Here is a 19,103-nt window from a genome sequence, read left to right on the forward strand (position 1 = left end):
TAATGCAGGAGATACTGGTTCGATTCCTGGGTCAGGAAGATCTGTATCCACTCCAGTATTCTTGGGTTTCCCTTGTGGCTCAGCTGGTAAAGAAGCCACCTGCAATGCAAGAGATCCCTGAGTTTGATCCCTGGGTTGGGAAGATCCCCCGGAGAAGGGAAAAGCTACCCACTCCAGTATTCTGGCCTGGAGAATTCTATGGACTGTATAGTCCATGGAGTCGCAAAGAGTCGGACACGACTGAGCCATTTTCACTTTCTTTTCTTTCACTTTGCTCCACGATAGCATCAGCCTGGCAAGGAAATACTGCCTAATTTTTGTTGATACTAGGAGGGTCTGCAGTACATCAAGTGGAAAAGAATTTAATGAGAAATGAGTCTTAGGGAGGAGTTGAGACATCTTCTTGTGCTTTACGTATTAGAAAGTGTTGCATGACTTCTCACTGCTTGATCATGGTGCCATTCATTCACCAAACATTTGTTGACTAATCTGTTAGTGTCTTCTTAGTTTTTCCTCAGAAAACAAAACTGATGAGGGCAGAACCATAAGTCTTCTGTAAGTGTGAGAGATGCACTTTACTCTTCCCTCTTTTCAATAGATCACTAAAGTCTAAGCAGTTTTTTAGTGGCCAAATTTTAGGTATAGGAGAAAATATTTGACTAATTCAAACCTATAGGAAGTTGATGTTACAGAATGGAAAGAGTGCAGATTCTGAAGACATAACTGAATTTGATTCCTGGCTTTACCATGTGTCATCTTCTTGGATATTGGTGAATCACATCCTTTCTGAACTAAATTTTCTCATGAAAAACTAAAAGGGCTTTGCAATACTCACCAAGTAAGAGAGAAATTAAAGATAAAGGAATCTTGAATTTATCAACACTCTGTTGGGACACAAGTTCTCACATAATTGTGAGAATTGTGATTTATGTAGGACCATTAGACATATTTCTTTGCCAAACTAAAGTGAGCTCACATGACTCATCTCTTCCCCAGCCTCACTGCTTTCTCCCTCCCGCCCCTAATTAGGCCAACAAGGTACTCACATAATATCCTCTCTGATGAGGCATCCAGCTCTGGACATTTTGTGACCTCTTTCCACTCTTCCCCCGCCTGGAATAACTATGCCATTTTGCTGGTCAGGCTTTGTGTAAAAGCACACTGTTGGCTCTCAGCAAACACTTGGTTGAAGGAATGAACAAGTCTTCTAGGTGATCTGATAAATGAAATTATAGGACTACATGTAAACGTCACCATTCCTAAGTACCTTGTGAATATTTTAGGATGGAACTTCCCAAGTAATTGTAGATAACCAACAGCAGGATCGCTAGTGTGAGAACTGGATGTTCTCACTTTGGTTTGCAGGATCAGTGTACAGGGTAAATCTTTGGAGGAGCAGCTCCTTGGAGTGTTCTTTGGATGATACCCTGGAATCACAAACTGACACTTGCTATAAGGCATTGCTTTTTGCATTTATTATGTGAAGTATAGAACAGGGTGATTGGATGATATTTGGATAATTACCAGGACTGGCTTTTAGAAACACCACATAAAGTCCATTTCTAATGCCTGATTATCTCACCTCTAATATATAACTACAGTAGGACAAACACTTCTGCAAATTATTTGAAAAGCAATGGTTACTGATGTGCTCAGGATGAAATAATGGCTGGATGCCAAGCTGAAGCCGAGACTGTAGTCTGTGTCCCGTATACTGCTGCTCATGTGACCAAATCTCTGAATTTGGCCTCATCATCACCATGCTCTAACCAAGAGAGCTATCTAACTACAGAACCACAGAATTCTGATTATTCTGGTACCTATCCCAGACGTTCCTTCTAGAAGAAAATAAACTTGATTATTTGATATGTCTGATGGTGTTGAATTTAGGAAACACTCCCTTTTTGCGTAAAATTTATAACTGATATGTTATTTTCATATGTATTTTACTCCCTACAAATGTAAATTAGGTGAGTTGCTGGTGATTCTTTGCTTGCAGTCCCTCCGTGTGATGTCTGCCCTTCTCCACCCTGCTGTATGCTAGAGGAGGACAGGGCTGGCTCTCCAGACCATGTCACCCAGACATCCTCACCAGTGACTCCTGGTCAAGTAGAGGAGCCAAGGGGAAGCACTAGCAAGAGTTTGGAGGGCAGACTGAGAAAGGAGTCAGGGTATTTCTCCCCGTGCTGTTCTGTGGCGCTGTGGTTCATCCTCGCAGTAAGTGCATCTCTAAGTATACACCTCCTCTCAGGAAGCCTCTCTTTATAGCTCTACTTCATATCAGGCTCCAGGAACACTGTTTCTTCACTTGTCCCTTTAGGAACTACGTGGTAATGACTTCTCACTGTTGCTAGTTTCTAAATGCCCCAATACCCACCTGTTGGTTTCTTTAATCCTTCCATACCTGTACAAAGACTCCAGGAATTAATTTTCTTCAAAACCCAAGTGGAGTGTACTCTCTGTTTGCAGCTGGCATCCTGAGTTCTATGGGTAATTGTGACATTAAAGTATCATCCTCAGAATGGCTTACAGAAGAACACCCAACTTATAATGTAGAGGAGCCAGGAATTGGCCTCAGGACTGGAAACTCTGCACCCTCATCAGGTCACTTCACGGAAAGTAGAAAATTCCTTGGAATAACAATGCCTTGTTGTGTCCTTACCAATTCTTAGACATCTGAAAGTGCCCTAACCTCATAGCATTGTACCAGAACTATCTACATTTATAAAAATTCATCTATTCATTCAACATTAGCACATATGTATCTAGTACCTACTTTGGGGGAGAATTTGGAAATTTAAGACAAGTAAGACATGATTCTTTTCTTTGAGGAAATTTTCCACTCTAGGAGATGAAGATAGACCTAAATAAATGAATCCTGGAACTGTCTTGAGGAATGAGTAGTTGTGTTCACCAAATAGACAAGAATCAGAAACAGAATTCCATGCAAAAAGAGCAATTTAACAATGGTTGAAAGAGGAAAGAAATACTCAAACTGGAACTTCAAATTGTCTCTGCTACTGCTAAGTCGCTTCAGTTATGTCCGACTCTGTGTGACCCCATAGATGGCAGCCCACCAGGCTCCCCCGTCCTTGGGATTCTCCAGGCAAGAACACTGGAGTGGGTTGCCATTTCCTTCTCCAATGCATGAAAGTGAAAAGTGAAAGTGAAGTCATTCAGTCGTGTCCGACTCTGTGCGACCCCATGGACTGCAGCCCACCAGGCTCCTCCGTCCATGGGATTTTCCAGGCAAGAATACTGGAGTGGGGTGCCATCAAATTGTCTATTATAGTCAAATTGTCTATTGTCTATTGTCTTTGGCCTAAAGTGCCAAAGGAAGGAGACAGAAAGGAGCAACTCAAGAGATTCAGTTAACAAGAGTTAAGAAGGAGCCAGAGCATAGAGGGCCTTGTGTTCCATGCTGAGGAGTCTAGACTTCACATTTAGGGTAGTGCCCCCATCGAGGGCTTTTAAGTTGGGGATTTGGCATGAATAGATTAGTAGCATTTTCTAGTTGTCTGATGTTATCATGAAAGATAGGTTAGAGGAGTCTGAACTAGAGACGTGGAGATCAACAAGATATTATAAGAATATTGTGTTTATCTAGACTCAAAAAGGCTGGAGGAAACTGGCCACTGAATGGGTGGAAAAAAAGAGAACAAATCCAAGAGACGGCAAATGTCCTAGTCAGGATCTAGTCAAGACACAGAACCACACGATAATTTGAATGGGAAAGGTTTAATATAAAGAATTATTATCTATAAAAAGTGATTGAGGTAATTAGGAATTGGTTAGTAACAAGTAAGGAAAACTCTACAAATATAGGAAAAAAGGATATAAGGAATAGTGACATACCCCAGGGCTGAGGTAGAATGCCCAAGGATGAGGAAAACTGCAGATCTAATTAACAAAATTGTAGGTTAAAAAAAGTAACAGACAAACCACAAGCTAGCCTGATCAAGAAAAGAAAGAGTAATCACAAATACACAAATTAAAATGATGAGGGGGTTATAATCACTGAAGCAGGAGAAATTAAAAACACATAAGAAACTACTTTTGAGATCACTATGCAAGTCCATTTGAAAACCTAGATAAAATGGATAATTTCTTAGGGAAATTCAAATGACCAAATTTGATGCCATCAGAGTTAAAAAGTTTAAGCATACCAATTTCTACAAAGAAGTAGTGTTAATAAGAAACTAACCCACACTAAAAAATGTTACCATACCCAACTGGATTCATAAGTGATTTCTACCAAATGTTCAAAGACCAGATTTTCCCAATGTTTTAAAAATTATTCTAGAGTATTAAGGAAAAAAGCAATTCCTAATTTCTTTTATGAAGCAAGTATAAAATTATGCACAAACTAAAGATTATACAAAGAAAGAAAACTATAAATGAATATCACTCATAAATATGAATGAGTGCAAAAATTCTGAACAAAAATTCCTAATCCAGCTGGGATTGAAGTCAGTTTATTAAATGGAGTCTTTATAGAGGTACGTAAACTTTAATAGCAACAATAATATTAGCAAACATATTCCAATACCACATTAAATATAATAATACAATATGACCAGGTAGGATATACTCAAGGAATGTACTATTTCTTCAGATGCTGAGAAAATTTTTGACTAAATTAATTACCTATTCATAAAAAAAAAAACAACACTCAAGGAAATAGGAATTGAGGGATATCTTCTCAAAATGATAAAAAATGTTTATCTTTGTCCTAAAGCTAATATTCTATTTAATGGAAAAACACTATAGGTATTTTCATTAAGATCAGGAACAAGGCAAGAATTAAACATTGTATGGAATGTGTTAGCCAATGCAGTTAGACAAGAGAGACTAATTAGAGGTATATAAATGGAAAAGGACAGGTAAAACGACCCCTGTTTGAAGATGATATGACAGTACTCTGAAAAATCCAGAGAATCAATGGTAAAACCAGAGTAGTAATTCAGTGAAGTATCAGGATATAAAATTAACAAACAAAATAAATAGCCTTCACATACGAAAAAAACCCAGAGGACCTAATGGCAATGAACGTCCCATTTACAATAGCAGCCAAGAAGATTAAATGCTTTGGCAAAGCAGAAATACAGACATAGGGAACAAACGTATAGATACCAAGGGGGAAGGAATGTAGGGGTGGCGAGTAGGAAATATTGGGACACTGGGTTTTTTTTTACCTGCTTGTTATTTGTTGACTTTATTTTTTATATACATATGTACTTTTTAATTTTTAATTGGAGAATAATTGCTTTACGATGTTGTGTTGTTTTCTGCCATGCAACAGTGTGAATCAGCCATAAGTATACATATGTCCCCTCCCTCTTAACCTGCTTCCAACCCCCAGTCCCTCTAGATTGTCACAGAGTACTAGGTTAAGCTTCCTGTTAAACAGTGACTTTCCACTAGCCATCTCGTTTACATACGGTAATGTATGTTTCAATGCTATTGTCTCAATTGGTCTCACTCTCTCCTTCCCCCGCTGTGCCCACAAGTCTGTTCTCTATGCCGGCATCTCTATTTGCATCTACCCTGCAAATAGGTTCATGAGTACCATTTTTTTCTAGATTCCATATATATGGATTAATATACAGTATTTGTTTTCCTCTTTCTGACTTACTTCACTCTGTATAACAGGTTCTAGGTCCATCCACCTCATTAGAACTGACTCAAATTTGTTCCTTTTATGGCTAATATTCCATTGTATATATGTATCACAACTTCTTTATCCATCCGTTAATGGACATTGAGGCTGCTTCCGTGTCCTGGGTTTTGTAAATGCAATGAACATTTGGGTACATGTGTCTTTTCAAATTATGGTTTTCTCAGGGTATATGCCCAGTAGTGGAATTGCTGGGTCATAAGGTAGTTCTAGGACTTCCCCGCTGGCTCAGATGGTAAAGAATCTGCCTGCAACGCAGGAGACCCAGGTTTAATCCCTGGGTTGAGAAGATCCCCTGGAGATGGGACTGGCTACCCACTCCAGTATTCTTGCCTGGAGAATTCTGTGGACAGAGGAGCCCGGCAGGCTACAGTCATGGGGTCACAAAGAGCTGGACTCAATGGAGTGACTAACACTTTTCACTTTTCATGATAGTTATATTCCTAGTTTTTAAGTAATCTCCATACTGTTCTCCACAGTGGTTGTATCAATTTACATTCCCACCAACAGTGCAAGGGGGTTCCCTTTTGGCAATCTGGGATTGACATATATACACTACTATGTATAAAATAGGTAACTAAAGAGAACCTGCTATATAGCACAGGGAACTCTACTTGGTGCTTTGTAGTAACTTAGGTGGGAAGGAAATCCAAAAAAGAGGGATATGTGTATATGTCTGACTGATTCACTTTGTTGTACAGTAGAAACTAACACAACAGTGTAAAGTACCTATGCACCAATAAAAAATAAAATAAAAATTTTAAAAGATTAAATACTTAACCAGAAATGAGCAAAACCTGTCTGTATGAGGACAATTTTGAAACACTCCTGAAAGACCAAAAGCAGAGCTGAACAATTAGAAATCCATTTCCTGTTCTTGCATAGGATGAAACTTTAAGAAGTTTGTCAGTTCCCCTGAAATTAATTTATAAAATCTATGCAACTCCAATAAAAGTGCCAAGATGTTATTTTATAGACAAGTCAATACTAAAGTTCACATGGAAAAACAAACATGCAATGATCACCAGGAAATAGTGAAGAATACCTAGAAGAGAGAATTAGCACTCAGTTCAGTTCAGTCCAGTCGCTCAGTTGTGTCCGACTCTTTGCGACCCCATGAATCGCAGCACACCAGGCCTCCCTGTCCATCACCAACTCCCGGAGTTCACCCAGACTCATGTCCATCGAGTCAGTGATGCCATCCAGCCATTTCATCCTCTGTTGTCCCCTTCTCCTCCTGCCCCCAATCCCTCCCAGCATCAGAGTCTTTTCCAATGAGTCAACTCTTCGCATGAGGTGGCCAAAGTAAGCACTACTAGACATTAAAACATATGTAAATTTCCCACAATCAAAATAGGATGCTATGACACATGAGGAGACAAATACAAGAATGGAATAGAATATAAAGTTCAGAATTTGACCCCAATAGTATTTTTGAACATTTTCTGTAAGCCTAAAGATGGTTCAAAATACAAAACCAAAACCATACAAACATGATTAGTTACCAGGGAAATACAAATCAAAACCACAATGAGATATCACTTCACACCCATGAGGATGGCTACAATAAAAAACACAGAGAATACCAGGTGTGTGTTAGGATGTGAAGCAATTGGAACTCTCATAAATTACTAGTGGGAATAGAAATAGTGTAACTACTGTGGAAAACAGTCTGGCAGGTCCTCAAAAAGCTCAACATAGAGTTGCTATATGACCCAGAAAGTTTACTCCTCAGCATATATTTAAGAGAATTGAAAACACATATTCACACAGAAACTTGAATATGAATATTCATAGCAGCAAAATGCATAATAGCTAAGACATGGACACAACCCAAATATCAACTGAGTAAATGAAAATGTAGATAAAATATCCACAAAACGAAATGTTATTCAGTCAGAAAAAGGATGGGGGAATGAAATACTGACCCATGCTATAGCATGGATGAAACTTGAAAACACCACATTAAATGAAAGAAACCAGACACAGCAAAGGCAAATCTATAGAGACAGACAAAAGACTAGTGGTTGTCAAGCAATGGAGGAATGAGAGGTAACTAAAATTGTAGCATTTACAGGGATTCTTCTTGGGGTGATGGAAATGGTATGGAGTTCAGTTCAGTTCAATTCAGTCACTCAGTCATGTCCCACTCTTTGTGACCCCATTGACTGCAGCACTCCAGGCTTCCCTGTCCACCACCAACTCCCGGAGACTACTCAAACTCATGTCCGTTGCGTCGGTGATGCCATCCAACCTTCTCATCCTCTGTCATTCCCTTCTTTTCCCACCTTCAATCTTTCCCAGCATCAGGCTCTTTTCCAATGAGATGGTTCTTCCCATCAGGTGGCCAAAGTATTGGAGTTTCAGCGTCAACATCAGTCCTTCCAATGAATATTCAGGACTGATTTCCTTTAGGGTTGACGGGTTGGATCTCCTTGCAGCCCAAAGGACTCTCAAGAGTCTTCTCCAGCACCACAGTTCAAAAACATCAATTCTTCGGCACTCAGCATTCCTTATAGTCCAACCCTCACATTCATACATGACTACTGAAAACACCATAGCTTTGACTAGATGGACCTTTGTTGGTAAAGTAATGTCTCTGCTTTTTAATATGCTGTCTAGGTTGGGCATAGCTTCTACAGTCACCATCTGCAGTGATTTTGTTTATATAGTGTTAATGTCTCAATCCTAAAGGAGATCAATCCTGAATAGTCATTAGAAGGACTGATGCTGAAACTGAAGCTCCGATACTTTGGCCTCCTGATGAAAAGAGCTGACTCATTGGAAAAGACCGTGATGCTGGGAAAAATTGAGGGCAAGAGGAGAAAGGGACAATAGAGGATAAGTTGGTTGGATGGCATCACTGACTCAATGGACGTGAGTTTGAGCATACTCAGGGAGATAGCGTTGGACAGAGAAGCCTGGTATGCTGCAGTTTATGGAGTAGCAGTGTTGGGCATGACTTAGTGACTAAACAACAATGTCTCATGAAAGTGAAAGTGAAGTTGCTCAGTCGTGTCTGACTCTTTGCGACCCCATGGACTGTATTCTACCAGGCTTCTCTGTCCATGGGATTTCCAGGCAAGAGTACTGGAGTGGGTTACTATTTCCTTCTCCAGGGGATCTTCCTGACCCAGGGATCAAACCCAGGTCTCCTGCATTACAGGCATACACTTTACCCTCTGAGCCACCAGGGAAGCCAGTATATTTTCAGAATATACTGAAAATCCAAATAATTGTATACCTTTAAAATGGTGGATTTTATGTTACATCAATTTTATCTCGGTCTTCAAAAATGGAAAAAAAAAAAAAAAAAAACCTCCATACAAACCAGAAACATTGTGCGAGCTAGCACAGGAAAAATACTTAAAAGAACAAGCTCCATTCACACAGAGCAGGCAATGAAGCTGATCTGGAGACAAAAAGTGATAACGAATTGATCAGTGACACAGCCCACCCCTTTGGCTTCTCACTCTTCAAACATCTGCACCCCCAAGCACTTTGAAAACAGAAAGTTACATATAAATATGAATGATTTCACAAGGTCTGCTTACATTCTTTTACCTTTTTTCCTGCCTTTTCTCTCTGAAAACAACTCCATTTGAATTCCAAACATTTTTGGATCCCAAGGGTGATTTTACATCACTGCCACCACAATAGAGAAGGGGAATGAAGTTTATATGTGCCTCTCCTATCTTTAGTGAAGCTGGAGTCATACAGAAGAATGAAACCACATGGGACAAGTTGTACCTCTCCTGGACTCTAAGTAGAAAGGCAAAGTAGGAATAAGAGAGTACCTTATTTATCTCCCTTTTTCTCCCTTATTTCTTACCTCTACAGACTAAGCTTTCTTCAGCAAGACCAGACTGTGGAGGAGTGACAGGGAATGCAGAGTGGTGGCTTTAGATGGAAGTTTCTAGAATGGAATGTAACATATATTTTTTCCTACACATTGACTGGCTTGAAGATAACTACTTCAGAAACACAAGTCCTTGAAATCTTCCTCTGCGTGCTTGAGGTTGCTATTTCCCAGAAGAAGCCCTTTTGTATACAGGTCTGAGTGAACTGGCTTTGGAAGTGAGTAATACCTGATTGTCCAAGAACTCATTGAAGTCCACAGGCTAGCTCCATGTGGAGCTCCTCAAAAGGTATTTGAAACTTCCCTGGCAGTCTAGTGGTTAAGACTCCACACTTTCAGTTCTGGGGGCACAGGTTTGATCCCTGGTTGGGGAACTAAGATCCCAGACGCCTCATGGCATGGCAAACAAACAAAAAGAAAAAGTATTCATCTTTACGTGCTCAGTCACATCAGACTCTTTGCAACTCCGTGGACTGTAGTCCACCAGGCTCCTCTCTCCATGGAATTTTCCAGGCAAGAATACTGGAGTGGGTTTCCATTTCCACCTGCAGGGGGTCTTCCTGACTCAAGGATCAAACCCATGTCTCTTGCGTCTCCTGCATTGACAGGTGGATTCTTTACCACTGAGCACCTGGAAAGATGTATCTAGTAGCACATGTTCTCCGAGGAGAGTGTCCCTTTTTTCTTGTGGTTAGGTAGCAAAACAGATGGCTCAACATGCCTTGTTCTCACCTAAACTGTCAGCGAACCAGCCGCCCTTTCTCGTTTCCACAAACAAACATCCCAGTCCTTGCAAAATGTGAATCAGCAGAGGATCTTCATTCAGCATTCACTTCAATGGTGAAAAATGAAAGCGTTTCACCAATTCTCATAGTTAACAATTACCTAAAAGATAAATTTAAGAGATTTCATTTCTAATGAACCCTTTCATGACTCAAGGGATATAGTCTACTTGAATATCCTGAAGTAAAACTTTCAACTATAGTTTTGTGTGGGCAAGAATCGGATGAGTGGAAGAGTGTGAAATTGTAAGCATTCAACTAGTACCTCCAATTAACTGGAATTTTCCTCTTTCTATTTTTGGAAGTGGGGGAGGAAAGTGATGCTTTAAAAACTCATATCAAGGATCTTAAAATAATTTCCAGGACTTTCCTTAGAATCAATCTGCCTTCCAAATCTCTAATTCTGTAGAAATAGAACTGATGGTCAAAAAATAACCATGAGTAACTATAAAATCCCCAATTATCAAAAGAGTCAACTGTGGTCATTTTACGACTGTACTGAATAAGACAGGAAAGAGGAGTGATGCATTTATAAACACTCTCCAGTGAGGTTTTAAAAAAATTTAGATGAGAAAAACTGGTCATCGTTTAATTAATTGCACAATTTACTTGATTTGGGTCCTAAACTTTCTGGGTAATTGAGACATTATGTGGGTTCATATATAAAGTTGTGTATATACATGCCCTCTTTAAAAATTCTTAGAAATGTTTATTTGACTGTAAATCTTTATCTTAAAAATTTGGCATGCAACTGAGTTTTTTTTTTTTTTTTTAATGACAATATTCATGCAAAGACAGTGTTCTGTTTCTATCTGGATGTTTTATTTTTAGTCCTTGCTTTGTTTAGGAGAATCTTACCTGGGAATCCCTCAATAAGGCACGATTTGACTTCCACTGGCCACTTCCATTGATTAGGAGGTCCATCTGGGATTTAATGGGTAAGTGTAGGGGCATAGGGGAAATGAAAGATGCAACAGCCAATTCCCACCACCAATCCACGGGTCCAGGCTGGTCTCGCCAGGTTAGCAATTAATCATTCTCTTTCACCTACTCTTCGTTTACATTTGATGGAACCCCACTGAACAGAAAATAGCTAAGGTAGTGAGGAGAAGCAAATTTGACAGATCCCTTAAATTAGAAGCTAATGATTAAGTTTGTTTTGTATTTTTTGTACCATAATGACATTATTTATCAGGAATTCTTTTGGTGGGAATGTGGCTGCCTTTTACACTTCCAGCAACGTTTCTCATTCTATTATCACTAAATAATCTTGAGTTCTTGTAAATCCCTTAGCAAAGGCTTCTTATAAAAGAACTTAAAAAGGAATAAATCCTCTGAGATATTACAGGATTCTTGCTGTGTGCCTCCCACAGACTTCATGAGAATCGCTCAGCTTAAACCCTGTACATTGCTTTGAAGATCCAATCCAGAGTGCCTGTAATTCAGGCAGGAAAAAAAAAAAACCCATAAATATTCGTAACAGAGCTCAGGGCTGCATTGGTTCATGATATTTTTGGTATGGTGGAGGGGAGAGTAAAACTCTGATGTTTTTCTGCAGTGCCCATTTTTGGGGAATTCTGTCTAAAAGAGGTGCAAGGAATTAGAATTTCACTTGGGAGAGCATGGATAGGGTGACATTAGAGGACAGGTGGAGGTGGAAATGAGAAATCAAATAATTCTTGGGTGCCTACATTTTATTATTAAGAAGTCATTTGTATATATTAGTTAAAACAAGTGTCTGAAATCTCACCTCCCTCTGCCCCACCACGACAGTGTGTATGAACACCTGCCACACTTGCCCTGTTCTTAGGCAGCTGCCAGTGATTTCAGCTTCCCAAGGTATATGGCCCTGCAGCTGCCAGATGAGTTGCATTCATGATTGCAGAGTTGCTATTTTTAATCAGACTTGCAGGAAATTGTGGGCATCTCTGTTTTATTTACTTGGTTTTAAGATGTTTCCTGCATGAGTTTCTTTTCTCAGTAGAGAAAATAAATTGTGGAAGATGGTATCTGTGAACTTCAAAAACTTTCTGTTGAGTGGAGGACTCCTCGTTTTTGTTGTCTGTATCCAGGCCTTGAATAACCAAGGTCCTGAGTCTTTTGCCCACTATTTTCTACATATTAAACATTTCCCTTCATTTCAGATGTCCCACAAATAGCCTAGTAGGTAGAATTTGACAGCAAGTAAGTTGCATAGCAGCAAAGAGCTTTCTGATACAACTCCAGTGTGGTCAGGAAAGAGCAAGATCGCTTCCTCTTCATTCCACCATGCTGAGTAATTCAGATAATACCAGGTCACCAAAGGAAGGGGCAAGGCCAAGATTTTTAATTATTGTATTTCATCAAATGTATGAGGCTTCTAAGAAGGAAAAGAAGCCTGGCAGTTAACCCTGACAAACCATCAATTGTGTGACTAGGGTCGGAGATGTTCAGTGTGATGGAAAAGTGTGAATCTCTGAATTGATGAAAAGTAGTCATTTGTATACAATTTTTTCTGAGCACTTTGTGCGCCCACCCCTTCAGAAAGTAATGACCCAGGACATGGCCCTGATTTCAGAGAACTTGTGGTTCCTTTGGTAGAGATAAGATTATGACAACCTAAATATCATGGATGGGGCTTTCCTGGTGGCTCAGTGGTAAAGAATCTGTCTGCCAATCCAGGAGATGCTAGTTTGATCCCTGAGTCAGGAAGACCTCCTGGAGAAGGAAATGGCAACCCACTTGAGTATTCTGATCTGGGAAATCCCATGAAGAGAGGAGACTAGTGAGCTTCAGTCCATGGGGTTGCACCAGTTGTACATAACTAAACCACAACAACAACAAATGTCACAGACAGGGTTCAATGTTGTGAAGCAGGGAGCTGGGAGAAAATCTTGTGGGAGTGATTGAGAGGAATAAGAAAAGTTGAGTCTTAAGGGTAGTTCTGTGGGTGAAGGACAGCATTCTAGAGAAAGACAAAGATTTGATATCTGTGGAAATGGTAGGCAGTAAATAGATGGGGAAACAGTGGAAACAGTGTCAGACTTTATTTTTTTGGGCTCCAAAATCACTGCAGATTGTGACTGCAGCCATGAAATTAAAAGATGCTTGCTCCTTGGAAGAAAAGTTATGACCAACCTAGACAGCATATTCAAAAGAAGAGACATTACTTTGCCAACTAAGGTCCGTCTAGTCAAGGCTATGGTTTTTCCAGTGGTCATGTATGGATGTGAGAGTTGGACTGTGAAGAAGGCTGAGCACTGAAGAATTGATGCTTTTGAACTGTGGTGTTGGAGAAGACTCTTGAGAGGCCCTTGGACTGCAAGGAAATCCAACCAGTCCATTCTGAAGGAGATCAGCCCTGGGATTTCTTTGGAAGGAATGATGCTAAAGCTGAAACTCCAGTACTTTGGACACCTCATGCGAAGAGTTGACTCATTGGAAAAGACTCTGATGCTGGGAGGGATCGGGGACAGGAGGAGAAGGGGACGACAGAGGATGAGATGGCTGGATGGCATCACCGACTCGATAGACATGAGTTTGAGTGAACTCCGGGAGTTGGTGATAGACAGGGAGGCCTGGCATGCTGCGATTCATGGGGTCGCAAAGAGTCGGACACGACTGAGTAATTGAACTGAACCTAATTTTCATGCCCTAGCAGCTAAACCTAAAGAGTAGAGAATAAAAATTTTTCCCTCTCCTAAAGAAAAAATAATACCATAAATGAATTCCACTTCAAAGGATATATAGTCTACATTTAAACAATAACAACAACAAAAAAAAAGAAAAACGAAAGCAACAGTAAAATTGTGGAGCCCCTTGAAGTCAGGGACTATGTCAATTTTTTGTAACCTCCATACCTGCTTATATCCTTTCTGTCAGTGAATCAAGAAGCATCTCCAGGATAGAACTTATTCACTGGGAGAATGATACATTCTCCTGGCCATTAACTGGCACCCACGACTCAGAGGGCTTGGGGGTGCTCACTGTGGAAGGCTGAATGATCATCCCACAAGATGTCCAGGTCCTAATCCCTGGAACCTGTGAAGGTTACATTGTGTGACCAAAGGGGCTTGGTTCTTGCTGTTGTTCAGTCGCTAAATCATGTCCAACTCTTTGCAACCCTATGAACTGCAGCACGCCAAGCTTCAGGCTTTCCTGTCCTTCACTATCTCCCTGAGTTTGCTCAGACTCATGTCCATTGAGTCAGTGATGCTGTCTAACCATCTCATCCTCTGCTGCCTTATCTTCCTTCTGCCCTCATTCTTTCATGGCATCAAGGTCTCTTCCAATGAGTTAGCTCTTCACTTCAGGTGGGTAAAGCATTGGAGCTTCAGCTTCAGCATCAGTCCTTCCAATGGGTATTCAGGGTTGATTTCCTTTAGGACTGACTGGTTTCACCTCCTTGCAGTCCAAGATGTAGATGTGACTAAATTAATGATAAAATAAGGAGATTATTCTGGATTATCTGGAGCAGGCCCTAAATATAATCACAAGTGTCTTTATAACAGGGAGGCAGAGGGAGATTTAACTACAGAAGAAGCAGCCAATACGATGGTGGAAGCAAGATGCTCTAATGTTGGCTTTGAAGATTGAGGAAGAGGCCAGATACTAATAAATGCAAAAAATGTAGCTCTAAAGAAAGAAAAGAAGCAAAAACGTGCATTTTCCTCTAGAGCCTCAGGGGGCCTTGTGGCTCTTAGTTTCAGCCCAGGGAAAAGGATTTCAGATTTCTGATGTCCAGAACCATAGAGAATAAATGCTTGTCGCTTTAAGCCACCAAGTTGGTGGTAATTTGTTACAGCAGCCGTAGGAGACCCCTACACTCACCACCCTTGTCTCTGTGATGCTTCCCCTAGACACGATACTTACAGAGACATTTGGTCAGGGCAGTTGCAGTGCAAGATAACAAATCTAGCAGAATCTTAGGATGTTTCTAATTTTGCTTAGGTTTAGGACAGACTTTTTTTTTATACTTCACTTCATCAAAATGTTAAGTCACTGACTATAAATCATGGTTCTCATTCTCTTTCAGTTTGTCCTTCTTGAATAGACAGGAGGCAATATGGACCAATAGATAAGAACTCTCTGAGCACCTATTATGTGCCTGTATTTGAGGCAAAAAGCTTTAGGCCATTTTGGACTAACCTTGATCATACTAGTAAGGGAACTGGAATGTGTAAGAACTCATATGAAAAGTGTAAAGGAAGCTTTGAAAATCAAAATAGCTTACATATAAGACAGATTTTTATTGCCTAACACGGTGTTGGGCCCATGTACAGGATCAATAGTATTTAAGTGACATAGTCCTTGTTAGTAAGCTTACAATCCAAAGGAAAATATTTATATAGGAAAAACAAACAAATTTCCTTGATTAATAAAATGTATTATAAAACCCTGATAATTAAATCATTGTGATCTATTATAGAAGTAGACATGCAGGTACATGGCATGTAAAACTCTAAGAATAGAATAAGAATTTATAAAGTAAGGAGCATTTCTAACAATGAAGAAAAATAGATTATTAAGTAAATAATGATGATAGAATTGGCCAACATTTTGAGGGAAAGGCTTCATTCTCTACCACATGTCATTCAGTTGTGTTCAACTTTTTGCAAACCAACGAACTGTAGCCTGCCAGGCTCCTCTGTCTATGAGATTTCTCAGGCAAGAATACTGGAGTGGGTTACCATATCCCCCTCTAGGGGATCTCCCCAACCCAGGGATCAAACCCACATCTCTTATGTCTCCTCCACTGGCAGGAGTTTCTTTACCACTAGTGCCACCTGGCAAGCCCTCTCTACCACAGTCTGATACCAGAAGAAAGTTGGATTATAAATGGAAAAACACATAATATAACAAATAGAATGAAGTATAGATTAATATTAATTTTGTTTTAAAATGTGAAGACATTTTAAAAACATTGCACAAAGAGAAATGGCATGAATTTTAAATTTTATAATTTGATGACAAAAAAATTAAAATTTTTATGTCCAAAAAAAAAAGAATATGCAAATTCCAAAGTTAAGGAATCTGAGAAATATTTAGGGAGTATGAAAATATTTAGCTGCAAGAGGTATATTGCAATGTATGCAATGTGTATGTATTAAAATCTAGAAGAAAAACACTAATATATTAACAGAAATATTTTGTTAGTAGGGTTACAATGTAGTCTGTCTAGCTATCTTATCTCTCTATGGAGATACATATATAGATGTTAAATAGATGATTGTTGTTGTTGTTTAGTCACTTAAGTCATGTCTGACTCTTTGCAACCACACGGACTGTAGCTGGCCAGGCTTCTCCATCCATGGAATTTCCTAGGCAAGAAAACTGGGAAATGGGTTGCCATTTCTTTCTCCAGGGTGTCTTCCCTACCCAGGGCTCAAACCTGTCTCCTGCACTGGCAGGCAGATTCTTTACCACTGAGCCACCAGGGAAGCCCAGATAGATATAAAATTTACTTGTTTATTTGGTAATTTAACTTCTGGTAAACTGCCACCCCACTGTCTCATTTACTTTCCAGAGTAAGAAACACATCTATTAACATGGATTTAATTATAGGATTTAGTATCAAAATGGAGAGGGACAAATTCTGAAGGAAAGCAGAAACACTATAAAATTCTCTACTCATTCCTCTATTTATGGCTAGGGATTTCACTGTGATAGGAAACAATTCTATTCACCATTGCAATGAAAAGAATAAAATACTTATGAATATATCTACCTAAAGAAACTAAAGACCTATATATAGAAAACTATAAAACACTGGTGAAAGAAATCAAAGAGGACACTAATAGATGGAGAAATATACCATGTTCATGGATTGGAAGAATCAATATCATGAAAATGAGTATACTACCCAAAGCAATTTATAGATTTAATGCAATCCCTATCAAGCTACCAATGGTATTCTTCACAGAGCTAGAACAAATAATTTCACAATTTGTATGGAAATACAAAAAACCTCGAATAGCCAAAGCAATCTTGAGAAAGAAGAATGGAACTGGAGGCATCAACCTGCCTGACTTCAGGCTCTACTACAAAGCCACAGTCATCAAGACAGTATGGTACTGGCACAAAGACAGAAATATAGATCAACGGAACAATTAGAAAGCCCAGAGATAAATCCACGCACCTATGGACACCTTATCTTTGACAAAGGAGGCAAGAATATACAATGGATTAAAGACAATCTCTTTAACAAGTGGTGCTGGGAAAACTGATCAACCACTTGTAAAAGAATGAAACTAGAACACTTTCTAACACCATACACAAAAATAAACTCAAATGGATTAAAGATCTAAACGTAAAACCAGAAACTATTTAACTCCTAGAGGAGAACATAGGCAAAACACTCTCTGACATACATCACAGCAGGATCCTCTATGACCCAACTCCCATAATATTGGAAATAAAAGCAAAAATAAACAAATGGGACCTAATTAAACTTAAAAGCTTCTACACAACAAAGGAAACTATAAGCAAGGTGAAAAGACATCCTTCAGAATGGGAGAAAATAATAGCAAATAGAGCAACTGACAAACAACTAATCTAAAAAAATATCCAAGCAACTCCTACAGCTCAATTCCAGAAAAATAAATGACCCAATCAAAAAATGGGCCAAAGAACTAAATAGACATTTCTCCAAAGAAGACATACAGATGGCTAACAAACACATGAAAAGATGCTCAACATCACTCATTATCAGAGAAATGCAAATCAAAACCACAGTGAGGTACCATTTCACGCCAGTCAGAATGGCTGTGATCCAAAAGTCTACAAGAATAAATGCTGGAGAGGGTGTGGAGAAAAGGGAACCCTCTTACACTGTTGGTGGGAATGCAAACTAGTACAGCCACTATGGAGAACAGTGTGGAGATTCCTTAAAAAACTGGAAATGGAACTGCCTTATGACCCAGCAATCCCACTGCTGGGCATACACACCGAGGAAACCAGAAGGGAAAGAGACACGTGTACCCCAGTGTTCATCGCAGCACTGTTTATAATAGCCAGGACATGGAAGCAACCTAGATGTCCATCAGCAGATGAATGGGTAAGAAAGCTGTGGTACATATACACAATGGAGTATTACTCAGCCATTAAAAAGAATACATTTGAATCAGTTCTAATGAGGTGGATGAAACTGGAGCCTATTATACAGAGTGAAGTAAGCCAGAAAGAAAAACACCAATACAGTACACTAATGCATATATATGGAATTTAGAAAGATGGTAACAATAACCCTGTATACGAGACAGCAAAAGAGACACTGATGTATAGAACAGTCTTTTAGACTCTGTGGGAGAGGGAGAGGGTGGGAAGATTTGGGAGAATGGCATTGAAACATGTATAATATCATATATGAAATGAGTCACCAGTCCAGGTTCGATGCACGATACTGGATGCTTGGGGCTGGTGCACTGGGACGACCTAAAGGGATGGTACGGGGAGGGAGGAGGGTTCAGGATGGGGAATATGTGTATACCTGTGGTGGATTCGTGTTGATATGTGAAAAAACCAATACAATATTGTAAAGTTAAAAAATAAAAAAAAAATAAAGATAGAATACTTTGAATGACCATACATCTGCATATAGATTATCCATTACTTTACAAAATAAATATCAAACTTTAGTATATTTATTTTGAGTAAACTCTACTTGGAGTGATTTAAAGTATTTTTATTTATTTTTTGTTGAAGGATAATTGCTTTACAGAATTTGCTGTTTTCTGTCAAACCTCAACATGAATCAGCCATAGGTATACTATATCCCCTCCCTTTTGAATGTTGAACTTTATTTAAA

The 19,103-nt window shown here is 39.3% G+C and overlaps 1 long non-coding RNA gene across 2 annotated transcripts in view; it reads right to left on the minus strand.

Annotated features, from left to right (window-relative positions):
• LOC139184540 (uncharacterized) overlaps positions 1-19,103 on the minus strand; it is a 58,518-nt gene that overhangs the window by 15,738 nt on the left and 23,677 nt on the right. For both annotated transcript variants that reach the window (XR_011568040.1, XR_011568039.1), the window contains exon 2: positions 1,047-1,216. This is a non-coding gene — a long non-coding RNA (uncharacterized lncRNA). The remainder of the gene's footprint in view (positions 1-1,046; positions 1,217-19,103) is intronic.

This window comes from Bos indicus, chromosome 8 (genome assembly GCF_029378745.1).
Source record: "Bos indicus isolate NIAB-ARS_2022 breed Sahiwal x Tharparkar chromosome 8, NIAB-ARS_B.indTharparkar_mat_pri_1.0, whole genome shotgun sequence".
In the NCBI taxonomy this organism is placed as follows: domain Eukaryota; kingdom Metazoa; phylum Chordata; class Mammalia; order Artiodactyla; family Bovidae; genus Bos; species Bos indicus.